Source organism: Stomoxys calcitrans, chromosome 1, assembly GCF_963082655.1.
Source record: "Stomoxys calcitrans chromosome 1, idStoCalc2.1, whole genome shotgun sequence".
In the NCBI taxonomy this organism is placed as follows: Eukaryota; Metazoa; Arthropoda; class Insecta; order Diptera; family Muscidae; genus Stomoxys; species Stomoxys calcitrans.
Genome location: NC_081552.1, coordinates 23,003,212 through 23,026,327, shown reverse-complemented (window position 1 = coordinate 23,026,327; position 23,116 = coordinate 23,003,212). Strand labels below are relative to the sequence as shown.

At 41.7% G+C, this 23,116-nt stretch overlaps 1 protein-coding gene and 2 long non-coding RNA genes across 6 annotated transcripts in view; 2 read left to right on the top strand and 1 right to left on the bottom strand.

The window, feature by feature from the left end:
- The window catches only part of LOC106095665 (phosphatidylinositol 4-phosphate 3-kinase C2 domain-containing subunit beta), a 191,114-nt gene that overhangs the window by 116,208 nt on the left and 51,790 nt on the right, over window positions 1-23,116 (bottom strand). Inside the window, exon 1 of one of the 3 annotated variants that reach the window (XM_059363641.1) lies at window positions 6,624-7,085. The exons of 1 other annotated variant lie outside the window; for it this stretch is intronic. The gene's annotated coding sequence lies outside the window, so the exon portion shown is untranslated. Of the gene's footprint in view, window positions 1-905; window positions 1,020-6,623; window positions 7,086-23,116 lie in introns of those variants that run through there. One more of the 3 variants, XM_059363646.1, reaches the window with a different exon arrangement.
- Window positions 8,555-10,026, top strand: LOC131995260 (uncharacterized). Its single transcript, XR_009397329.1, has 2 exons — window positions 8,555-9,250; window positions 9,344-10,026. It is a non-coding gene; the product is annotated as an uncharacterized LOC131995260 (long non-coding RNA).
- LOC131995259 (uncharacterized) lies at window positions 20,847-22,964 on the top strand. 2 transcript variants are annotated; one of them, XR_009397328.1, is made up of 3 exons: window positions 20,847-22,050; window positions 22,144-22,277; window positions 22,364-22,964. It is a non-coding gene; the product is annotated as an uncharacterized LOC131995259 (long non-coding RNA). The 2 variants fall into 2 exon arrangements; XR_009397327.1 differs by having other exon boundaries at window positions 20,847-22,277.

Below are 23,116 nucleotides of genomic sequence, written 5' to 3'. Positions count from 1 at the left end.
AACATGCACTTATGAAGTCAACCAACACTTTATGAGAAATTTACAATATTTGATTGTTGTGGTTCGGGTGTGTGTGTGTTCTTTGAGTGGTTTTAGGTTTTGTCAAAAATGGCCACAATACACGAACTGTAAGTGTTATTTGGAGCTAAATTTCAAAACGCACCCACCCACATGCAATGTTTTTGTTTACTTTCCCTCCAAACATTTTCTATCGTGCGAGTCACTAAATCTGCACTCAAGGAAGTGGAAAACAATCTCAGGCGATATCATTTTTTACTCTAATTAGTGTCTCGGTACGGGAGAAAACGTGCCACTTGGCGATATATACCCATGAGTGACTAAATAGGGACTAAAAAAAGTGTAAAATTCGATTATCAACGTCATTTATAAAAATAAATTTTTATTTGCCAAATGTTTTTTTTTTTGCCTTTTAGAGCGAGGCTAATTTTTATTTCTCTTTCTAATTTATTTCTTTTCCAAATCAAGATTAATAATCGAAGATTTTATTTGCAATGATTTTCCCTGACTGGGATTTGAACAGCCAACCTTACGATTGTGAGGCGTATGCTATCCCTCTGTGCTACCGGCCTTTCTTCATTACAGAAGGCTAAGTTAACATACATTCTCTTGTTTGGGGTTTTTTGAGTTAGCGCCCAAAACAACAACAAAAAAATCTATTTTTAAATTTGTAGCAATAACAGTTGATTATGAGAAACTAATTAGCGAAACATGAATGATAGAATTCCGACAGTAATGAATTTTGTTGTTGTAAATCTTGAAATCTCTACAAACTATCATACAAAAGGACCTAAAAAGTGACTATTCTGGGAGGGAGTGAGAAAGTCACTTCCAAATGTTTGGAGGGTTGTTTGCTTTGCTTTCGATATTGTAGGCCTGTAGTTTACCTTTCATCTCTGTGTTATTTCTTTGCGCCGCTTCACGTCTTCTTTTTCATGAAGAATATTTGAAAGGCGTTAATAGCCCAAAAATTACAAAAACATACCAGCGAACGCCATAGCACACGTTTAGTGTATTCGAACAAAGAAGGAATTGCGATTTTATTCGCCGTACTGGCGGCGGTAATTGAATACAATTAAGGGGTGATTGGCATGACATTTTATTACCGGCTCTCTTTTTCTTGTTATCTGCAGCTGTGTATGCGAATAGAAGAGCATTTGGTTTTACATATATTATACGTCGTGATATATGATCAAATAATAATTTCTTTAGATAGCATTTGATATGGGAAAAATCTATATGGCATGTGTATTTTTGTAATGGGAAAACTTGTTGTTGTTGTTGTTGTTGTTCTACAACAGTGTGTTGTGCACTGAGGGCGAAGCCCTTGCGGGGAAAGACTCCATCGGGTCAATCTGGTACATACAACCGTCTGCCATGGGATTGGGTTGTTATTATGGTAGGTTAGGTTAGGTCGAAAAGAGGGTGCATATATTAATCCGCCCCATGCCACTATGGACATACCCCTAAGCCAGTAATCGGCTTGTTGTGCGCTCTAAAAACTATAAAGTCACCTCTAAAAAGAAAATTTTAAGTTAGGAATTCCGTGCTACTTACAAAATCTTAAATGGTTTTCAATACCACTCCCCAAAGTTGGTTCAAGTCTGGTATTTTGTCCCCACCTAAGTGCCGGTATCTGTTAGACGCGAAAGCCGGGCAATGACAAAGGAAATGCTCCAATGTCTCATTATCTTTCCCGCATGTCCTACACATGCTATCACTTGCCGCACCGATTTTACATAAGTGAGCTCGTAGTCCTATGTTCCTTAGTGGAATGTTCATGGGCAAAATTTGCATTTGCTCGTAGTCCTATGTGCCCCGTTATGATACCAATAGCTATACTGACCTCCTTCTTGCTTCCTTTCAGTAATAGCCTCGTCTTCTCACGATCTGGATCTCCCCATAGGATTTTCGCCGTCCTACCGACCGTTTCGCTGTTCCACAATGTTGCATGCGCATTCGTCGCCCACTCCCTTAACTCGGACTGCGTCGACCCGAAAGGCTTCGGGTTAACCAAGTTTATTGGCGGCAGTCCTCTGGCCTTCACCGCCAAATCGTCTGCCCTTTCATTTCCCCTTACTCCGTTATGGCCCGGCACCCAAACGATGCGAATTTTCCCATCCTCAGAGAAGGCGTTAATCTCCTTCTTACATTGACTGCGTCGACCCGAAAGGCTTCGGATTAACCAAGTTTATTGATGCCAGTCCTGTGGCATTCACCGCCAAGTCGTCTGCGCTTTCATTTCCCCTTACTCCGTTATGCGGATGCGGATTTTCCCATCCACAGAGAAGGCGTTATCTCCTTCTTACACTGCAAGACTGTTCGTGACCTTACCGTCCTGGTTGTTATTGCCCCTATGGCAATTTTACTGTCGGTAAAGATGTTCACACTCGACGTCCTCGCGTTAGCGACGTCTCCGCCTGCAGATCCGGGCGATCACGGAATGCGTGAAGTGGTGTGGTGCTATTGTGGTAAGCACATGCTTGTATGTGGAGGAAATGATGCTTGAAAGGCTCCTCCCTTTGGGAAGCAAAATAGTTTTGACGCAAAGACACGGTCTCTAAAGGAACAAAAGTGAAAGGTAACGAACGATCGCATACGAAGTACAGAGCTCTCAAGCCTGCGCTGCATGATAGTGACCACTTGCTGGAATTTATGATTGTAGCAATCTAGCTTAGCATGTCCGCCCCCTATCATTGAGCTTAAACTTGGATCGGACAGCACTCATTGATATGTGAGAAGTTTTCCCCTGTTCCTTAAAGGAATGTTCATGGGTAAATTTGCATTTGCAGTTTGGGCTACCGTAAATAGTGATAGTCAATATGGGATTTTTGAATGTTTGTTTGTAGAACTTTTACTTGGTTCTAGAAATGTTCTCGTCGGTGTTGCATATCTTACGCGGGGAAATTTTCGGGCCTTTGATAGGGAAGTTGCTGATGTTTTGCTGAGATACTCTGACGTCATAATTTTGGGAGATTTCAATAAAAACCTTTTGATTTGTCGTCTTCTTATAGTGTGCGCGAAATTTGTAGGTAGCTTAATGTGTAAATTATCCACAACTCACTTCCTACTCATTTGAGTGCTGTACATAATTCTACATCCTTACTCGACTTTGTTCTTGTTAGTGATCGTAGTTGTGTCGGTGTTACTAACCAGGTTGTTTGTCCCAGTATATCGGATCATGCGTTTATTTTCGTGTCTCTTAACGTTTCAGTCCTTAATGTTTTGCAGTTCTTTGAATATGTTGATGATAATGCTTTGAGTTGTGATGATTTGCAGGATTTCGAATGCCTTCGATAGGTCCAGTGCCACGAGGACCGCCCTATCACATGGCCGGGGCTGATTGAAGACACGGCAAATGTGTGCGCTGATGGCATGCAAAGCTGTTGTTGTGCTATGCAGTCTTCGAAATCCATGTTGATGCTCGGCGAATGGAAATTCCCCTACGAGGCTCTGGAGGAGTAATGCCTCAAGTGTCTTTGGTGAGAGAAGGTAGAACGGTCTGTACGACTCCCCCAAACTCGGGACCTTTCCAGGCTCCAGTAACGGGATCACTTTGCCAATTGTTCAGATATCGGGAACAATAAGAGTGTTCAAAGACAGGTTGAGGACAGTAGTAAGATACTCAACTCCAGGTGAATCCACATTCTTCAACATCAATGTAGAGATTCCGTCGGGCCTAAAGCCTTAGATGATTTGGCGCAACGGATGATATTCGTAACTTCGCCCACGGTAAATTGTGATGGCTGTTCATCGGCTCGGAGACCACGAATATGAATACGGCGAATGGCTCTCCTCCTTGCCCTGTCTCTCTCGGCATGCACAATAAATTGACAGTTAAACAACCTGGCGCATCTCTTCGGATCAGTCACGGTTATTTCGCCATAAGTGACTGAGGTCCTGTCATCCCGTCTACCGGGGTTCGGGAGCGACTTAACAGTAGACCACAGCTTGCCTACAACGGTGCCTAAGTTACATTGCTCCAATTGTTCCAGCCACAAATTCCGCTTATGTTCGTTGATTACCCTGTTTATTTCCAGATTCAGCTCACTGATTCTGGGGTTAGTGGGGTCCGTACAACGAATCCCATCACGTTCGTCTGCGAGTACCACTGCCGGGAAATTGGGCCGCACTTGGGGTATTCGACCGGCTGGTATAAAGCGAGCGGCTGCTGCGTTAATGATGTCTCGGAATTTCCTCTCGGCCTCTAGCGCATTCGAAGGGGGTGGCAGTTTACTGAAGCGGCGATTGATATACTCTCTGAAGCCAGCCCAATCGGCCTTCTTCTGATTGATAAACGTCCGGCGCTCAGATGTTTTGAAGTCGGTCGATGGTGAGAATTATGGGGAGGTGGTCTGACCCCAAAGAGATGACGGCTTGCCAGGATACGTCACTCGGGAGATGCAATGGAGATGTCTGGCGAGCTGCTACACCTCCTCGTAACCCTAGTGGGGGCATCCTCATTCACGGTGCAAAACGTGGAGCTTTCAAACTGCTCTGGCAAAGCTATGCCGCGCTGGTCGTTGCCATGACGTGTGATGCGCATTAAAGTCCCCTAGAACCAGACGATTATGGCCAGATAGCAACCCACTTATGTCGGGGTTGTAAGCCTGGCCACTAATCGGGACACAGCTACCAACCGGCGGTGTGTACACGTTTTATATTGGGTTGCCCAAAAAGTAATTGCGGATTTTTTAAAAGAAAGTAAATGCATTTTTAATAAAACTTTGAATGAACTTTAATCAAATATACTTTCTTACATTTTTTTTTCTAAAGCAAGCTAAAAGTAACAGCTGATAACTGACGGAAGAAAGAATGCAATTACAGAGGCACAAGTTGTGAAAAAAAATGTCAACGCCGACTATATGAAAAATCCGCAATTACTTTTTGGGCAACCCAATAGCTCTATCTCGGCAGTACCGCACTTGACTGTTATGCCCATGCACTCCATGTAGGGGTCACTAGCGCCATGCGCAGGCGAGATGGGTCTATATTGCACGGAATGGTGTATTACGAAGACCAATCCCCCACCTCCATTCCTTGAGCGATTCTTACGTAGCACATTATAACCTGCAGGTGTTGGTCAGCTTTGTCTCCTGGACCGCTGCGACCAATATGCTCCTCCGACTCATAAAGTCCACAATCTCATCGATCTTGCCACGAAATCCGTTGCAGTTTAACTGCAAAAACGATACACTTCCCGATACACACTGCGTAAATTGCCGTACGGGAGAGGTCGGGGCGTTACATAGTCCGACGACGACGCTTGTGACCCACTGCTGGCTATGTTCGCACAGCACCTTGCGACATAGCCAGTATGACTATATTTCCGTAGTGAAGTGAGGCCAGAGCAAGATCGGAAATGTACCCACTCCATGCACCGGTAACACCTCAACGACACCGACCGTTGATGAAGGCGGTTCTGGCAAACCGAACAGAACCAGGGTCCGGAGTTCTTTTCAATCCCGGCACGGACCAGAAGCGTGCGGAGAAGGCACTCCGGGATGTGCCTCTCCCATGACGAAGAAAGACGAACACGTACACTGAGGCGGCAGCCCTAACCGATGAGGGTTCCATCGGGTCAATCCGGTGCGTACAACCGGCTGCCATGGGATTGTTTTAGATTGTTTTATGTTTAAGTTCCACGCTTTAGTTCTCCATGCAGCAATTAACATCTACGACTTCTCAGGGTTAACGATTACAAAAAAAACCAAAAGGAAAGGAAATGCATGCATAAAACCCCATCAGCAATGGATGGCACCATTCATTTAATGTACAACTACAACTAGAGTCAATCTTTTCCAATGGCACACTTCTAAATGAAGGAAAGCGGAAAGAATAAAAACAACAACAGCAAGACATGTATAGCACAATCATAATCGGCTTGACTTCTGCTACCCACTATTCAAACACTCACAAAATGTGGACACCATCATCGTAGACTCAAGCAAGCAACAACAAGTGGATGGATGGATATGGAGACTTATGACAAAGCCCAGCCTTAATGCACAATAAACTACCGAAACCATTACCAATAGTTTGCATTATGATTAAAGTCTGCGATAAAACAACACATTAATTCACAAGATATCCATCAGGCGGTGCAGAGGCGGAAAGGGGATTTGTGAAAACTCGAAAACAAATCGCTTGCACGGAGAGTGCAAAGAAGAAAGCAAAATAAATGCCGCCGAACAACAAACGGCAAGAAGTGGAGGCAAAAGAAAAAAGAAACCAAAGGCCGGTTAATAACGACGACTCAATGCCAAGGGGGGGGCAAAAACAAAAGAAAGAAAACTAATGAGGGTGGGGGGGGGGGCATGAGTTATGGGGTTTTCAATGGGGTTGGGCTGGGAGACAAGAATAGAATACAGACGTGCGACTTTTTTAAATGTATTTTTTACAACCTCATCAGTATTGGAAACGTCATAATTTTATTTTATATAGCCCCCGCGGTAAACGTTTGAACGTAATTTTTTATGAAGGAGTAGTTATTGAAATTTTCCAAAAATTGCGTCAACATTTTTTTCTTTCTTCTGGCAGCAGCTCCATTGGGAAACACATACAGATGCATATATGTATGTATGAGCGTAGTGCATTCAACTTACTTTTAACACTCCAATTAGATTGGTGTTTTTCTGACAATCTTGTTTTGGGCCTGTCGGTCAAAATCACAGCAAATTTCACAAAATGTACACTTATCAAAAATATAAAATTTTTCCAAATATATTTAATCTTCAGGCTTTGTATGGTTTTTTTGCAAAAATGTCTTGTTTTACATTGTAACGCAAAGCAGCAGCAGCCAAATAACGTCGCTATGACTGCGCTTCCCGTTTGCTTCGCAAACTTTTTTTGGAATTTTGAAAGTAGCTTGCAGGATAGTGGGTTGTTTTTAATAACTGCAATATATTTTTATTGATATTTTCAAATAGTTTTTTTAAAAACGCACAAATATTCCCTTTTAAACAAAATGCCAATTAAAATTACTTAAAAAAAAAGAAACGACACTAAAGATATTCCGCTCGACGACGTATTATTCTATTTTGACGAGAAACGCGATTTGATTTCCCAAATAGTGACACCATCACGTAACGCAATGAATTGTGAGAGGGTGTCAGCTGATTAATAAGCTGTCTGGCTACCTATATCGAATTATTGGACTAACGTAGAACGTAGCGTAATAAAAAGAAATTGTATTATGATCAAGTATTAATAGGTACGGACTGGTACCATGACATAATTGGCAGCTAGAGTACCCTAAACTTTTCCTCGCTGAGTGCACCAAGTTTCAACGAGTTTTGGTTGTGTGTGTGTATAATAGTTATGATCCAGAACACAACAAACACAAAAATGGCGCGAACTAGTAACATACACAAAAATCAGAGTTGCAATAATCACTGATTTTGACAGATAGTGTACTCAATATTTTGTTGTTGGGCAACTGCCATTTCCTATAAATAAACATATCTTTGTTTCAAGCATGACATAAGGTCTGTTCGCGTACTTTTCCAGAGGATTTCGAAGGCTGCATATGACTACAACTGCTTTACATGCCATCATCGTATAAAAAAGTAGAAACAACGTTCTCAAGTCCCTTGCAGTAGCACTTGCTGTGATGACAAAGGAACCTTGGACTAACCACCTAATGCTTCTGGATATTGTGGCTAGACAAATTGCTGCGACCACTGATGTAAGGCTTAGGGAGCTTTCTATTTGCTAATGCGGCGGCTACGGACACTGTGGTTTCATTAAAGATATATGTATGTATCCGGTCACAATTGGCAGACTAATTTGCACAAATTTTCATCGTAGTTCTGATGAGGATGATTCCATCAAAACCCTTAAAAATATAGTAACGGCCTTTAGAAGGAAAGTGCAAAATTTGCGGAATTATCTGGAAAATCTTAAAAAATAAAAAGTTGTAAACTTCTAGACACCAAGTGAAGAGCAATTGTCGGTTTCTTAAGTGTTTTGATGGAATCATCTTCATCGAAGAGCTACGCTGAAACCAATGCCGTTCCTTTGAATTTGTTAAGGAGGGAAGATGCTGCCATGGGATTGAGTGGATCTAGCTGGGCAGTTAAACAAGTAACGCACAGTGGACTAGAAAAAATAGTGCAAATTAGTCTGACCAAATAGAAAGCTCCCTTATCCTCACATCATTCATGTTTCAGTAGCGGGATTAGACTGCCCATCTTCCAAACATCGGGTACCATAATAGTGTACAGGTAGGCTGAGGGTAGTTGTTAGGTAATCGACTCCAGGTTCTTCAGCATCAGTGTAGAGATTCTGTATGGAACCAGCGCTTTGCGTGACTTGGCGCCACGGATGATGCACGGTTGTTGTTGTTGTACACTGAAAGACTCCATCGGGCCAATGCAATACGTACAACGGCCTGCCATTGGATTGCAAGGTAGTTTGTGATAGCTGTCCAGCGGCACGGAGATGACGGATATACAAATGGCTCCTCCTCTAGCATTTTCACTCTCGGGTCAATAAATTGACGTTTATCTAAGAAAAATACCTCACAAGTGTCCTGTCCTGGTCCAATAAATGCAAGAATTTCCTGACCGCTTGTCGCTGTGCTGGCATGGTGGCGTATGCGCGGCTAGTGCCCGCCGGATGGGGTGGTTCTTTGCGCAAGCGTGTCACATGAGCAGGAACAAAAAGTTTTACATGCCAGGCTTACTATGTAAAAGAAAAGGGATGTTTGGCCCGAAAAAGAAACTACTAACCTAAGATGTCTAAATAAAAATGAGGAAGCACCACACCTACCTTTTGGAAGCCTTCTCGCCTGGTGTTCTGGCGAGGATAATGCCCTCCCTCTGGAGTCGGAGCTCCACCATAGCAACTTTCAAGTCAGTTGCCCCGTACCTACCTCTTCACCTTATCACCCCCTTCCCATCTCCCTCTTCTCAAGATCTACATGATTTCAATAAAATTCATCGTCTTTTCGTAAACGTTACAAACATTTCAGGTAGTTCCTTTATTTATAAAAGATGGTTAATTTATGATGACCACATGAAAAATTCAGAAAAACAAGAGGCATCATCCAAAAATCATAATAAAAAAGGAAACTCGAAACATTAGGTGGGTATGGCTAGCTTCAAACAGATCTAATGGCATCCCATCTCTTCTTTCGGGGCTCCTGCCGCTGAGTAAGTTAGGCTGTGCCCACAATGGCAGCTTACTCCGTCTGTCCGTCTATGTCCGTCCGAATATTGTAAAGTTCAAGGTAAGTAAAAGGGGTATTATAAAAAAATAAAAGGGGTATTTGGAATTAGTTTTCTTATTTCATATCTGATTTTTTTTTCTTTTCTTCTTTTAGGCCTTTACCACGCCCGAAAGGACGGCATCTTCAAAGTACTAGCTTGGAACAAAGATCCCTATGGAGACTTCCTACCTGCCTAGAGAGAGCTCTATCTATTGGGGAAGGGTAAATACCGTATAATACTGTGGATGGTATAACAAAAAAAATAAGTATCCTAGATAAAAAAATGCCTTCCTTTTCAAAAACTAATTTCTTTTTTTTCTCTTTTTATTTTTAGATAATCTGTACGTCCGTCCGTCCGAATGTTTAGTGTTAAGTATAACGAGTTAAGGGTCTATGTAAGCCGTCACCTGGAGCACTGCGGTCTGCGAGCGCTTTTGAAGGAGGTCCCACGCTGGTGCAGAGGAGATGAGCCGTTGGCGAGCAGCGTTTTTTTTTATTTACTTTTAATTCAAAATTTTAGTTTAAGCTTTAGTTATTTATTCAGTCTTTTTTTTCCTTTTTTTGTTAAGTTTATAATTAAGTTTCTTTCTTTAGTTTGAAATTTATTTTCCAATAAGTGTTTTTAATTCAGTTCCTTTTTTTTCACTCTTTAGAGTTAGGTATTAATGTAGTTTTAAGAATAGTTTTTATGGTAATTTTAAGGTTATTTGGTAATTCAGTTTGTAAGATGCTTTTTTTTTGTTTAGCTGTTGCAATTTCTTTTTTCTTCAGTAATAAAGGATTCGAAATTTTCTAAATTGGTTTTCCTCTTTGTTTTTTTTTTTAATATTTTTTTTGTTTCTCCTTTTTTTTGGAATTCAGTTAATTTTTCATGTTTGTAATTTAAAATAAAAGTGCCCTTTTCAATCTTGGGCTTCTAGAGGTTTTATCCCACTATGGTATTTTTCTTATGGGTTATCATGCACTTGCTATGCAGTCATTGTAGCAATACAACACAACAACACCAACACTACACGGCGGCAGCTGCACTTTTCTTATACTTTTTATGTTCGTTAGGCTCACTTCCAGTTGTCTTCTCGGCTCACCTCCGGCTTGCTGCACAGTCAAAATCCAAAAGAAAGATTTTTCCTTCTTAGGGCAGAGGCATATGCTGTCATTTGGTCCATCATGGCGCTCTTCCCAGCCAGAACTTCCTCTGATGGGCCAAATGACAACACAACACCAACTGTCCTACTGTCAATCAGGCAGGGATCGTGGCTCATGCCTAAGCAGTTCGCTATTGTCCGCCAGGTGGCGCTTCGAGCGACATTAAGGCGCACGCGACAAACCCAACCATCCTTTGAACATCACTGTCAAAGGACGGGAGGGAAAAACGTGCAAATTCCTAGGATATCTCTGGTTCAATAATCGTATAAATCCGAGCGGCAATTCCTAAAATGTATCTGCACTGCAATCCCTACATTATTCGAGCACTACCTTCTATAGTTCTACCATCAAAAATACAATGTTTGTACGACCTATCGTTCAGCCGACTTATGCCCAAAAGCTTCGTTCTGTGGCTATTTGTGTACGATCCTACTCCGGTTCTCACTGCCTTGACTTATTATGGGATCTTCTATGTAAACCTACTCTGGTTCCCATCATATTTAAAATTTTTTCTGCAAAAAAACATATCTAATAGTGTATACGCCCCTTAAGAACGATAAATTGATAGCAGTTACCAATGACAGCCGTACGTGTCTATTCATTGAAATAGGGTAGGCCTCCCGTATGAGCGGCCGCAACCCCGTAACGGCGTTAAAACAAAAGAATGAACACTGTCATTCCTAATTAAAGTGATAAAAGCAGCAACAAGCGGACCGGCCATGTTGGAGAAAATTCAATGGTAAGTATTTTACAAAAAAAATTAAATAAAATGGTTTGAAAATAGGAAGTGAATCATAAAAAAAAAAATAATGTATGTGCCGTGCTAACTATTAGTGTTGAGTTCTCTCTGATTTAGCAAAAAGGAACAGATTCAGTGCCAAAAAGTTATGTGTGTGTGTGTGTATATGGCAAAAAAAAATGAATGAAAATAATTGATTGTAAGATCGCCATAAATATGTTCAAAACGCCTGTGTCCAACCAAACCAATTTCTAAAAAGGCGTAATAACGTAAATAACAAAATACCTAAATTGTGTGTGAAAATCTGTGCCTTAAAACAATTGTCAAAAAAAACACAGCCTCAGCCGCATAAATGAGGTCGGCCTGATTCAAATAAACAAAAAAAAAAATCAGTCAGAATACCAAAAAAAAATTAATAATTGCAAAGATCCAAAATTCATGTGTGCTTCGAATTAGAAACAAAAAATATATATATACCGATACATATTCCCTGTGAGTGCGTGTATGCGTGTAAAAGTGCCAATTCAAACGTCCATATGTGGTTCTGCAATATGGAAATTGAAAACTGTACCTTTAAGACAGACAAGAACAAAAAACCCACTAGCCAAAAATATAATGGTTGAAAAAATTGTGCCCTGACATATATATATATATATGGACACATATGTCCTTTGATGGTGTGCGAAAAAGACGCTACAGATCCAAAAATTAGAAGCCTCATGATGAGAACCAGCTTCCAATTACATGTGTAGGTGGCTGTTACTGTGTGTCAATAAGTGTGCGTAGTGTAATAGTATAAGAACTATCGTGTGAGGTTGCGGTACCTCATTATGAATGGAGGTGGGGGTACTAAACGAACCTAGTGTCAAAAGAGAACAGAAAAAGAAGAAACGCCATTATTCTGAATTTATGTGTGTGGAGAGAATGGTAAAAGCAAATGTAGAATCAAGAGCACAATAAATTGAAAAACTCAAAAATCTTCTTCTTCCTGTGGATCCCAAAAAGATCAAAATAAACGAAAAAAATTAATATGTGAGAAAGAGCTATTGTGAATAGAATAGACTGCAAGTTCGATGAACTTAAAGGTGAAAGTGTTGGAGAAAAATTAAATTGGAAATAGAGAAAAAAAAAATCCTAACAAAACCCAACAAAAATTTAACCCAATTTGTGCCAAAACTAATAAAAACTTTGAAATTTTAAGAAAAGTAAATGAACAAGAAAAATAAAAACCAAAGAAAAGCAAAAATATTGTACTAAATGTTTGTGAAATAAAGGAATTACTCCAACAAATTAATAAAAACAAGTAAAAATGAAACAAAATTTTGCCAAAAACAAAAAAAAAAATGAACATTTATGACGTTTTAGCTATGTACAATTAAATTAAAAACTGAACAAATTTTAACGAAAACTAAAAATTGAAAAAAAAAAATCTTTCAAATTATTTTCTCAAAAGTTAAAAATCCAAACTAGAAACAAAATTGTAAGTGTTTAAAAATTCGTGAAAACAAAAATTTAAAAAACAAAGGAAAAATATATTGCAAACCGAGTAAAACAACAAAATAAATTATTAAAAATCAAAGAAAATTAATAACAATCAATAAAAAACCCGAAAAATAAAAAATTAAAATAAATATACCGATCTCAGTAACCAACTAGATAAAAACGGATTCAAACGCAATTTAATTGTCCAAATCAAACACAACGGAACTACGAAATACAAAAAATACTAAAATTAAAAACTTTAAAAATTTCCAAAAATTCCCTTCGTAAAAAGTATCAACCAAAGTGAATAACCACACCGAAATCGGTTCAGAATTTTAACTCTATTAGCAAAACATACGCCACTTAAAAAGTCTCTTTCTATTTTGCTTGATCTTCTTTTTTCTTTGCCAAAAATTATCGTTTTTCTTCTATCCTTCCAGATTCCAAGGAAAAACTAGAGGACAACAACAGCTAAACCCAGGGCTTTACCACCAAAGGCTGGAAGACTCCCACTGGAAATCAGGTGAGCAAGGTAGGTAATAAATGTATCGTCTAACAAAGTGATAACGTTCTGATTCCCTAGGTACTAACAAAAATCGCCTGCCAGCCCCATCTGACCAATAAGGTAAGTGCTTCCCCTCTCTATCTCCTTTCCATACTGGTTTGTTTGTCTGGCGAATATGGCCGTGCCGCCCTAAATATCGTGTAAAATCCGCCATGATCAGAAAGTTGTCATACCTACTATACCCGCCGCGTGTTTATTACGCGAAATCAATGAGCCATAGAACCAAAAGCATATCCAGAAGAAAAGCGCCAGCCCCTGGGTCTTTGCAATCATAACCTGATTCAACTATCCACCGGTATATATATATCTGGGCCCCAAATCACCTGTGGCAACAACTTCTCCCAGATCGTCTACCAGTTCAAAGTCATTGGCGGTGCTCTTGACCACCAACTTCGGGAATGTGTGCCAGAGTCATCGTCACCGGATACTGTGGTTTCGGCCTATTCACCTGGGTGACTTTGCCTCGTGCCTTTCCTCACACTGGGATTCCAACCGCCATAATCGTCCTCGGGCAGCTCATAGTCCTTACCGTCTTTCTCCCTTACTACGATGTGCAGCCTAATGTCATAGCTTCAGTGGGGCACAGGGGGCAGGCTCTGGAGGTCTATGACAAGTCACAAGTTGGCAGCCCCGAAACGTCCGCCCACGTTGGAATCCCCACTTGAGGAAAGCTTTTGCGGTACTCTGGTTACGAGGCTCTAGCGCTCATCTCCGATGCCTGGTGTAGATGGTTCATCGCCGATCTCTTGGTCTGTAAGTAACATATGGAGGAAAAATGTCACGTTTGGCCTGGGCCCTCTGTATCTGGTGGCAATACCATAAAAATAGAACATAATCAGAATTAGGTAGACCTACATCCCGTTCGTTTGCGCATGAGTAATCCGAAACCCTATGTGAAGCCGTCTGTCTCACCCCAGGCCAAACAAACCATATCCTATTTGCACTATTGTCTCTTATATTTTCAGCATCAGACATTAGACGCTTGTAAGTTCACCTAAAGTAAGGTATGAAATACTTCCTCTCCTACTTCCATTCGCAACCATTAATACCTTATTTCCTCTTCTTAATTACAGGCTATCTTCAAAGGATCCAGACCGCCTCTTCACCCACAAATGCCATAATCTCCTGTCTCGCATCGAAAAAGGATAACTAAGGCAAAAACGGTAAGTGTTTCATCCCTGTATATGGTAGATATAGCGTAGGAAATAGGTCCATATCTTTTCGTCCTGGGAGGGGTTAAGAAAAAACTCAAAACAATGACCAAGGGTAATCCCAGCCTATGTTATTGTTGTCGTTGTCGTAGCAGTGTATTGTACCCGGAGGCCTATGTCTGAAGCTGATAAGGTCTTCAATCTTCTGTTAAAGAAAACAGACAAGTCGTTTCACCAATACTATATGAGTATATGGTATCTCCTCTCCATCACCACCGAAAAATCTGGGTTTGGAATCGTCTGACCCAAACCACAGAGAATAGCTGCAGATAATCCGCCAACTAATCGTGATAAAAAGCACTCCTGCACCAATAATCGAACCATACTCTCCTCTATCACCGCGAAAGAGAAAAGAAAAAAATATTAGCTGGAAATAGTCAGGTTAAGACCCATATCCAAAGATTTCTGGAATTTATGCAAGATCATCAGAATGCCTGGTCTCGTCCCCTAGTAGGTCTCACAGATTAGGTTTACAATTGCGTGATGCTGCCATCTCCTTCTGGTGGTATGATGTTTACATTCTGCAATTTCTCCATCAAATAAAACTAGTCACTCACACCTGCAACAACCGGTGTCAAAAGACAAAGCCGATTTCTATTTGTATATTTTACAAACTTTCTCAAAAACAATTGAGGGTAATTTCGTAATAATTTGCAAATTGATTTTCTATTTGCGAATGGACAAAAAGAGGAATTGGTAAAAAAAAAACGCTGCATTCGAAATGCGATCTTGCATGCGCCTAAACCGTGCCACTTCCACGATATTAGAAAGACTAAGCAGACCGTACCTCTCTATCGTATACGGTCTTTGCCCTTATCATGAGGAATACCAAAACATAGTCGAAACTAGGTTATACTTCTCTTAAACGCCGCCAAACAAAAAAGTCTGGGTTACATATCATGTAACCACAAATTGTGTGAAAAACTGTGGAACTATGAAATCGAGTTTTCCTTTAAGACCTCCTACTGCTTTAAGTCCTTCATGTGGTATACTCCCAAAGGCTTGCCTTTCAAATCCTCTATCTCATAGAGGCAGTTACCAACCGGTTTGACTATCCGGCATTTGTGGAATTTCAGCCCTAATTTCGCATTAAATTGGTTCTTGAAGTCGCTTTGTTGAAAACTTCTTCGGTACACCTCCTGACCGGGTATAAATTTGACGACTCTACTGCGGATGTTGTACCTCTTCTCGTTGCCCAAATATGCCTTATGTAGGTTATCTCTGACGGTCTTCCTTATTAGCTCCAGCCTAACCGACTTCGGAATGACCTCACTTTCGGGATCATTCAACAACTGCAACCTCTTCGCCAGGACGTACACACTGCCATGATTTATCATGTTCATGCCAAACAAGGCAAAATAAGGTGTCACCCCTATTGAAGAGTGCACTGAGGAACGCAACGAGCACTCTATCTCAGACAAATGCTTGTCCCAATCCTGATGGCTTTCCTTCAAGTACGAACGTATAGCCGCCAGGATGGACTGATTCACCCTCTCCGAAGCATTAGCCTGAGGAGAGTGCGTAGCCGTTCTTAGGTGGCTGATCCCGAAGTTCTTCATCAACTCCTGGAACTCTTTGGCGGCAAACTGTTGCCCATTGTCTGACACAACGGTCTCGGGCGTACCAAATTTGTGAAAGACTTCAGAAATCAAAAATTTTATAACATTTTTGGCACTGGCCTTGGCCATCGCCTTCAAAAGTACAAACTTGCTTAGATGGTCTAGAACGATAAAGATGAAAGCATTCCCATTCCTAGATCGAGGGTATGGGCCTAGGAAATCTATATAGATTCTCTGGAATGGTCTTTCTGTCAGGCTCTCCCTTCCCATTGGAGGACGAAGGGTAGTATTGGCTGGTTTCGTGGACTTACACACTTCGCAGCTCTGCACAAATTCCCTAACCTGAGTGGTCATGTTCGGCCAATAGCAATATTCCCTCACTCTTCTCAGGGTTTTGTGAAAACCGCCATGTGAAGCTTGCGGTGGACAGTGAGATCTCCTAATTATGTCCGCCGTCAACTCTTGGGGAACCCATAGCTTCCAGGAAAAGTCCTCGTTGATGGGTATGCCATCATAATGTCGGGTCCTCTTGTAAACATACCCGTCCACAACCTTCACATCTGGCAAATTCTCCGCATTAGCCGAAATAATTGTGATAAGCTCGATATAATCACCTGACCTAAAGGCGTCCGAGTCTAAATCAATTAAAGCCTCCAAGTCCGTGGACAATTCCTCCATATTATACCTGGACAACGTGTCTGGTACGACGTTCTTCGACCCCTGCCTATGCTCCACCTCAAAAGAAAAGGACTGGAGATGTAAACTCCACCTAGCCAAACGTCCGGTCAGGTCCCTGTGCGACATCAGCCACTTCAAGCTGGCATGGTCCGTGATAATGGTGAACGGCATCAGTTCAATATAGGGGCGAAACTTCTTCACCGCCATTACCACGGCCAAGCATTCCCTTTCCGTCACGGAATAATTCTTTTGGGCTGATGTCAGCTTCTGGGAAAAATAAGCTATGGGATGCTCTCCGCCTTCTTCATCCTTTTGGAAAAGGACCGCTCCAATTCCAAGGTCTGAGGCATCACACTGCACATAGAAGTGTCTATCGAAATCAGGATGTGTCAAGATAGGACTGGTAACCAAGGCGTTCTTCAGGTTGTCGAAAGCCACTTTCGCCTCATTAGTGAAAACAAACTGCCTGCCCTTCTTTAGGGTCTCAAAAATAGGAGCGGCGATGGTAGCATAATTTGGTATAAACCTCCTATACCACCCAGTTGCGCCCGTAAAACTACGCACCTGCTTGGCCGTCTTCGGGTAACAGAACCGGGTTATAGTATCCACTTTGCTCGGATCCGGTTTGAGCTCTCCTCCACCAACAATGTAGCCTAAATAACGAAGCTCTTTGAAGCAGAATTTGGACTTGGCTACATTGATAGTCAACCCAGCTTCGTCCAACAATTCCGCCACACGTTCCAGCAGTACCAGGTGGGTGTCGAAGTCTGGTGATACTATCAGCAGATCATCCAAGTAGACAAAGACACGGTCACGTATCGCTGAGGGGATCACCTTGTCCATTAAACGGCACAACCTTTGAGCCGCATTACACAGCCCGAAAGGCATGACCGTAAAATGGTAAAGTGGTCTCCCCGGCACTGTAAACGCTGTCTTCTCTCTACTTGCATGATCTAAAGGTATCTGCCAGAATGCGTCCTTCAGGTCGACACTCGAAATGAAGTATGTATCACCCAGTCGACTAAGCAAACCTTCGATGTGCGGGAGCGGATAGGCATCTTTGACTGTCAGCGCATTGAGCTTCCGCGCGTCTAGACACATCCGGTTCTTCTCGCCCTTGCGAACAAGAGTTACCGGGTGGCTCCAAGCGCTCTCGCTAGGCTCAATAACTCCCATGCCCAACATTCTATCCAGCTCCGCGTACATCAACTTTTGCACTGCTGGTGAGACTGGGTAATGTTTACTTTTCACTGGTACTGCGTCGCCGGTATCGATGGAATGGACTTCAGACTTAGTCTGTCCCAAGCCTTTTTTTGTATAGCAAGGGAATTTTGCCACTATCATCTCCAAACGTTGCCGTTGTAGACCAGATAGGCTATGAGCAGTTCTGTCATCACTAGCCCCATCATCGGCTTCATCACACAAGCTAACATTATTGGTGGTGAGGCTTTCCACCGAGGCAAACAAGCCGAAGGCCTTCATAAAGTCTACTCCGAGGAATAGCTTCTTCTTTAAAGTGGGTACTAGGTAGAAGGTCACTTCCCGGGTTCTGTTATTGAAGGCAATTGGAACCTTGAATTTGCCAACCATTTTGTGCGGGGTCGCATCAGCGGTGCTAATGAGAGAATAGAAATTCTGGACTTTAATGCCAACTCTCTTCGTAAATTCGATGCAATCCTCACCTAGACAGCACACCGTGGCTCCACTGTCGAGCAAACCTTCTATGTCAGCGCCCTGGATTTGAATCTTCGTATAGAGCCTCGCATCATCACCTTCATATAAAGACGCGGAAGCAATCGCATGGCGAATCTGCTTCCTGCGCTTGTAACGCTCTCGCGCTCTCTTCACCTTCGTAGAAACCTGACCAAAAATCCTAACTCTCGCCTCCTCGTACTCCTTCTTACGCACATGTAATGGCTTTATCTCCCTAATACGACCCTCAGGATTAGAAGGTTTCGGCGACGGATTGGTCAGAATCTTGACAGGTGTGGAATTCGAAATATTGGTCATCTGCTTGGAATCCTCTACTGCGGTGGGGTCTCCGTTTGTGTCGAACGCGCCTCCGCAGTACGAGACGCGCTCCGTGTCAAGTTTCCCTGACACTTCCGACACTTGGGCGTTACGACTCCCTCTTTACCACATCGAAAACAGAAAACTCGACCTATGGGAACAGGACACTCTATGTAGCTGTGACCCGACTTCCGACAATTCCAGCACGTGTACTTGGTAGTGTCTTTCAAGGCGTCCACCTCTAGGTTCACCGCTTCATGCACCGTCTCCATATCTGCTTCTTCAAGGTAGAGCTCATGTACTCTTGGAGCTTGGAATGGTCTTTGTTGGTAGGCTTGCCGCTGGTTAGCCAACATGCTTTCTGCACGCTTTACTTCCTGTCTGAAGTGGTTCAAGCCCTGGAGTTTTATGGGAAAAATCAGAGCTGCCAAGTTAGATTTCAAATTGCCCTTCATTATCTCCACTAGGTCACGTTCCGAATACGGAAACCTCTGCTGATTCCTAAGTTTCAACACAGCATTGAAGAAATCTTCAAAAGACTCATGTGGTTGTTGACGACGGTCCATAATTCTCTTCTGAATCTGAAATTCGCTCTCGAATCGTCTAAATTGGCACAAAAAGGCATTTTTCAGATCATCCCAGCTTTGGAAAGGCGCAATTCTTCGCTGCTGCCAGTACCAATCTAAAGCGGGTCCATCTAGCAGTTGTGGAAAATTTTTAATCAATGCTTCGAAAGGATATGCATAATCTTGCCTCATTGATTCTACTCGGAACACGAAGTCTTCGGCATCCATCGTCTTGTCGCTGCCGTCAAACTTTATTCCCCATTTCTGCAGATCCAGTCTTGGACCTTGGGATGACATCTGGTAATAAGGCGTATTTAGTGAAGACTGCCAAAAGCCTTCTGGTGGTTGCGTTACATAGCGATTGAAGCGCTCATGTGTATAAGCATTGTTGTTGGGTGGTGGCCTATTTGCTGTTCCTGGCCCCGTCAAAGGTGGCGGATTGCGGAAACCTGGCCATTGGCCGGACTCCCTAGCTTGGTCAAATCTTGGTGGTGGCGGCATAACTTGGTGCTCTGCTCTGGAGTGAGCATCTAGTCCAGGCATACTCGGAGGAGGCTGAAGTGCAGCTATGGGTGGAATACTGTGCCTTACATTATCAATTCGCTGGTTTAATGCACTCCCCAATTGCCTAATTTCCTCCACGCTCCTCATTAATTGCGCTTGAGCTAAGCCAACGGATGCGACCATTTCGTGTATGCCATCAACATATCCTGATTCCGTCCGGAACTCCATGTTCTCTCTTCGGAAGTCTCTGCGTATGTCTTGCGCTGTCTGGCTAGCGAAGGCGGGTGAAATCACTGTATTGTTTAGAACATCAGAATTAAATGATACGTCACTTGAAACATGTGGTGCTACAGACGATGTTGTCGTGGTGGTTAGAGCGGCGCTGCTATGGATCGCGGTCGAAGTGGTCACAGCGGTGTTTTCTGCCATCGGACGAGTGTCTGCTCCCGATGCGGAAACTGGAATGTCGTTCTCCATTTCGGACTGTTGCCTACTTCCTTGCCTGGTTAATACCATTGCCTATATAAGCAGCAAATTGCCAATAAACGAAAGCGTAAATTAACACACACAACACACAAAATATGTCGCACACAATGTGACAACAAGGTATATATATAAAGCGTATAGAATTCAATATAAAACAAAAAAAAATAAAAAAAATAAAAATTCAAAAAAACAAATCTAAATAAAATGGTAAATAAATTCAAGCGTGTGTAAATGAATAAATTCAGACCCAATTGTAATAAACCAGTCACCTAACTCTCTCCCTGAGAAACAGACGGTAAACTAAATTCAAAATCCAGGTCCCAAACTATTCACCTAATCCTAGAAGTAATTACGCTAAAATCGAACTTAATCGTATCGTATAAAGCGTGATATAAGAACGTCCTTGAAATGTGTAACTATTTAGAGATAGGGTTTTCAGGGGACGATAAGATGAAGAGAAGATATTGCCATAAAACTAACTATGTTAGCCCTATTGAACGTATTTTCGCTTCCTTACAGGTTTGTGGGTGCTTCGTGTGAAATCTAAACTAATGGAAAGGAATATCTCACGCAGACCCTGACCGAAGAGATGACTGTGGACACTAGCCGGGGTCTGGGACCGGTGACTAGGGTCAACCACAACCCCCTCAGTCGCACCTAGGTAAGATATTCTTGGTCTATTGCTAACTAATCTGATGGATGGTTTTGCTAACTAACCCTAAATCTAAGCTATTAATTACATAGTATGCTACTAACTAAACTAAGATCATAAATTAGGGCAGACTAACAAAAGGAATGTTAGCTAGGAGTCTCCCGCTCAAATACCAAGAAAGTTGACGGCTACGCGGACCAATTCCTTGGAACCTTTGCCGGGACCGAAAACTCCTGATGCTTCGCCTGGAATTCTCCTAGCAAACCCTCTCTATTTCATCTAACATAAACTATTGTAACAAACATTAATTCTAAACTAACCTATGGCTATCAATCCTAATCTATAGATTCTTGACTGAGTCCCAGATTAGTCCCGAATCTGTTTGCCTTCTCGGGGCACAATCCAGATCTTTGGCAAACGTAGAGGACTCTTAAACGTAACCCTACGTGACCTAAAACTAAATCGTACTGCTAAAGTAAATGCTATGTTTCTTTTTCGGGCCCCACGTTGGGCGCCATTTTGTCCTGTCCTGGTCCAATAAATGCAAGAATTTCCTGACCGCTTGTCGCTGTGCTGGCATGGTGGCGTATGCGCGGCTAGTGCCCGCCGGATGGGGTGGTTCTTTGCGCAAGCGTGTCACATGAGCAGGAACAAAAAGTTTTACATGCCAGGCTTACTATGTAAAAGAAAAGGGATGTTTGGCCCGAAAAAGAAACTACTAACCTAAGATGTCTAAATAAAAATGAGGAAGCACCACACCTACCTTTTGGAAGCCTTCTCGCCTGGTGTTCTGGCGAGGATAATGCCCTCCCTCTGGAGTCGGAGCTCCACCATAGCAACTTTCAAGTCAGTTGCCCCGTACCTACCTCTTCACCTTATCACCCCCTTCCCATCTCCCTCTTCTCAAGATCTACATGATTTCAATAAAATTCATCGTCTTTTCGTAAACGTTACAAACATTTCAGGTAGTTCCTTTATTTATAAAAGATGGTTAATTTATGATGACCACATGAAAAATTCAGAAAAACAAGAGGCATCATCCAAAAATCATAATAAAAAAGGAAACTCGAAACATTAGGTGGGTATGGCTAGCTTCAAACAGATCTAATGGCATCCCATCTCTTCTTTCGGGGCTCCTGCCGCTGAGTAAGTTAGGCTGTGCCCACAATGGCAGCTTACTCCGTCTGTCCGTCTATGTCCGTCCGAATATTGTAAAGTTCAAGGTAAGTAAAAGGGGTATTATAAAAAAATAAAAGGGGTATTTGGAATTAGTTTTCTTATTTCATATCTGATTTTTTTTTCTTTTCTTCTTTTAGGCCTTTACCACGCCCGAAAGGACGGCATCTTCAAAGTACTAGCTTGGAACAAAGATCCCTATGGAGACTTCCTACCTGCCTAGAGAGAGCTCTATCTATTGGGGAAGGGTAAATACCGTATAATACTGTGGATGGTATAACAAAAAAAATAAGTATCCTAGATAAAAAAATGCCTTCCTTTTCAAAAACTAATTTCTTTTTTTTCTCTTTTTATTTTTAGATAATCTGTACGTCCGTCCGTCCGAATGTTTAGTGTTAAGTATAACGAGTTAAGGGTCTATGTAAGCCGTCACCTGGAGCACTGCGGTCTGCGAGCGCTTTTGAAGGAGGTCCCACGCTGGTGCAGAGGAGATGAGCCGTTGGCGAGCAGCGTTTTTTTTTTATTTACTTTTAATTCAAAATTTTAGTTTAATCTTTAGTTATTTATTCAGTCTTTTTTTTCCTTTTTTTGTTAAGTTTATAATTAAGTTTCTTTCTTTAGTTTGAAATTTATTTTCCAATAAGTGTTTTTAATTCAGTTCCTTTTTTTTCACTCTTTAGAGTTAGGTATTAATGTAGTTTTAAGAATAGTTTTTATGGTAATTTTAAGGTTATTTGGTAATTCAGTTTGTAAGATGCTTTTTTTTTGTTTAGCTGTTGCAATTTCTTTTTTCTTCAGTAATAAAGGATTCGAAATTTTCTAAATTGGTTTTCCTCTTTGTTTTTTTTTTTAATATTTTTTTTGTTTCTCCTTTTTTTTTGGAATTCAGTTAATTTTTCATGTTTGTAATTTAAAATAAAAGTGCCCTTTTCAATCTTGGGCTTCTAGAGGTTTTATCCCACTATGGTATTTTTCTTATGGGTTATCATGCACTTGCTATGCAGTCATTGTAGCAATACAACACAACAACACCAACACTACACGGCGGCAGCTGCACTTTTCTTATACTTTTTATGTTCGTTAGGCTCACTTCCAGTTGTCTTCTCGGCTCAC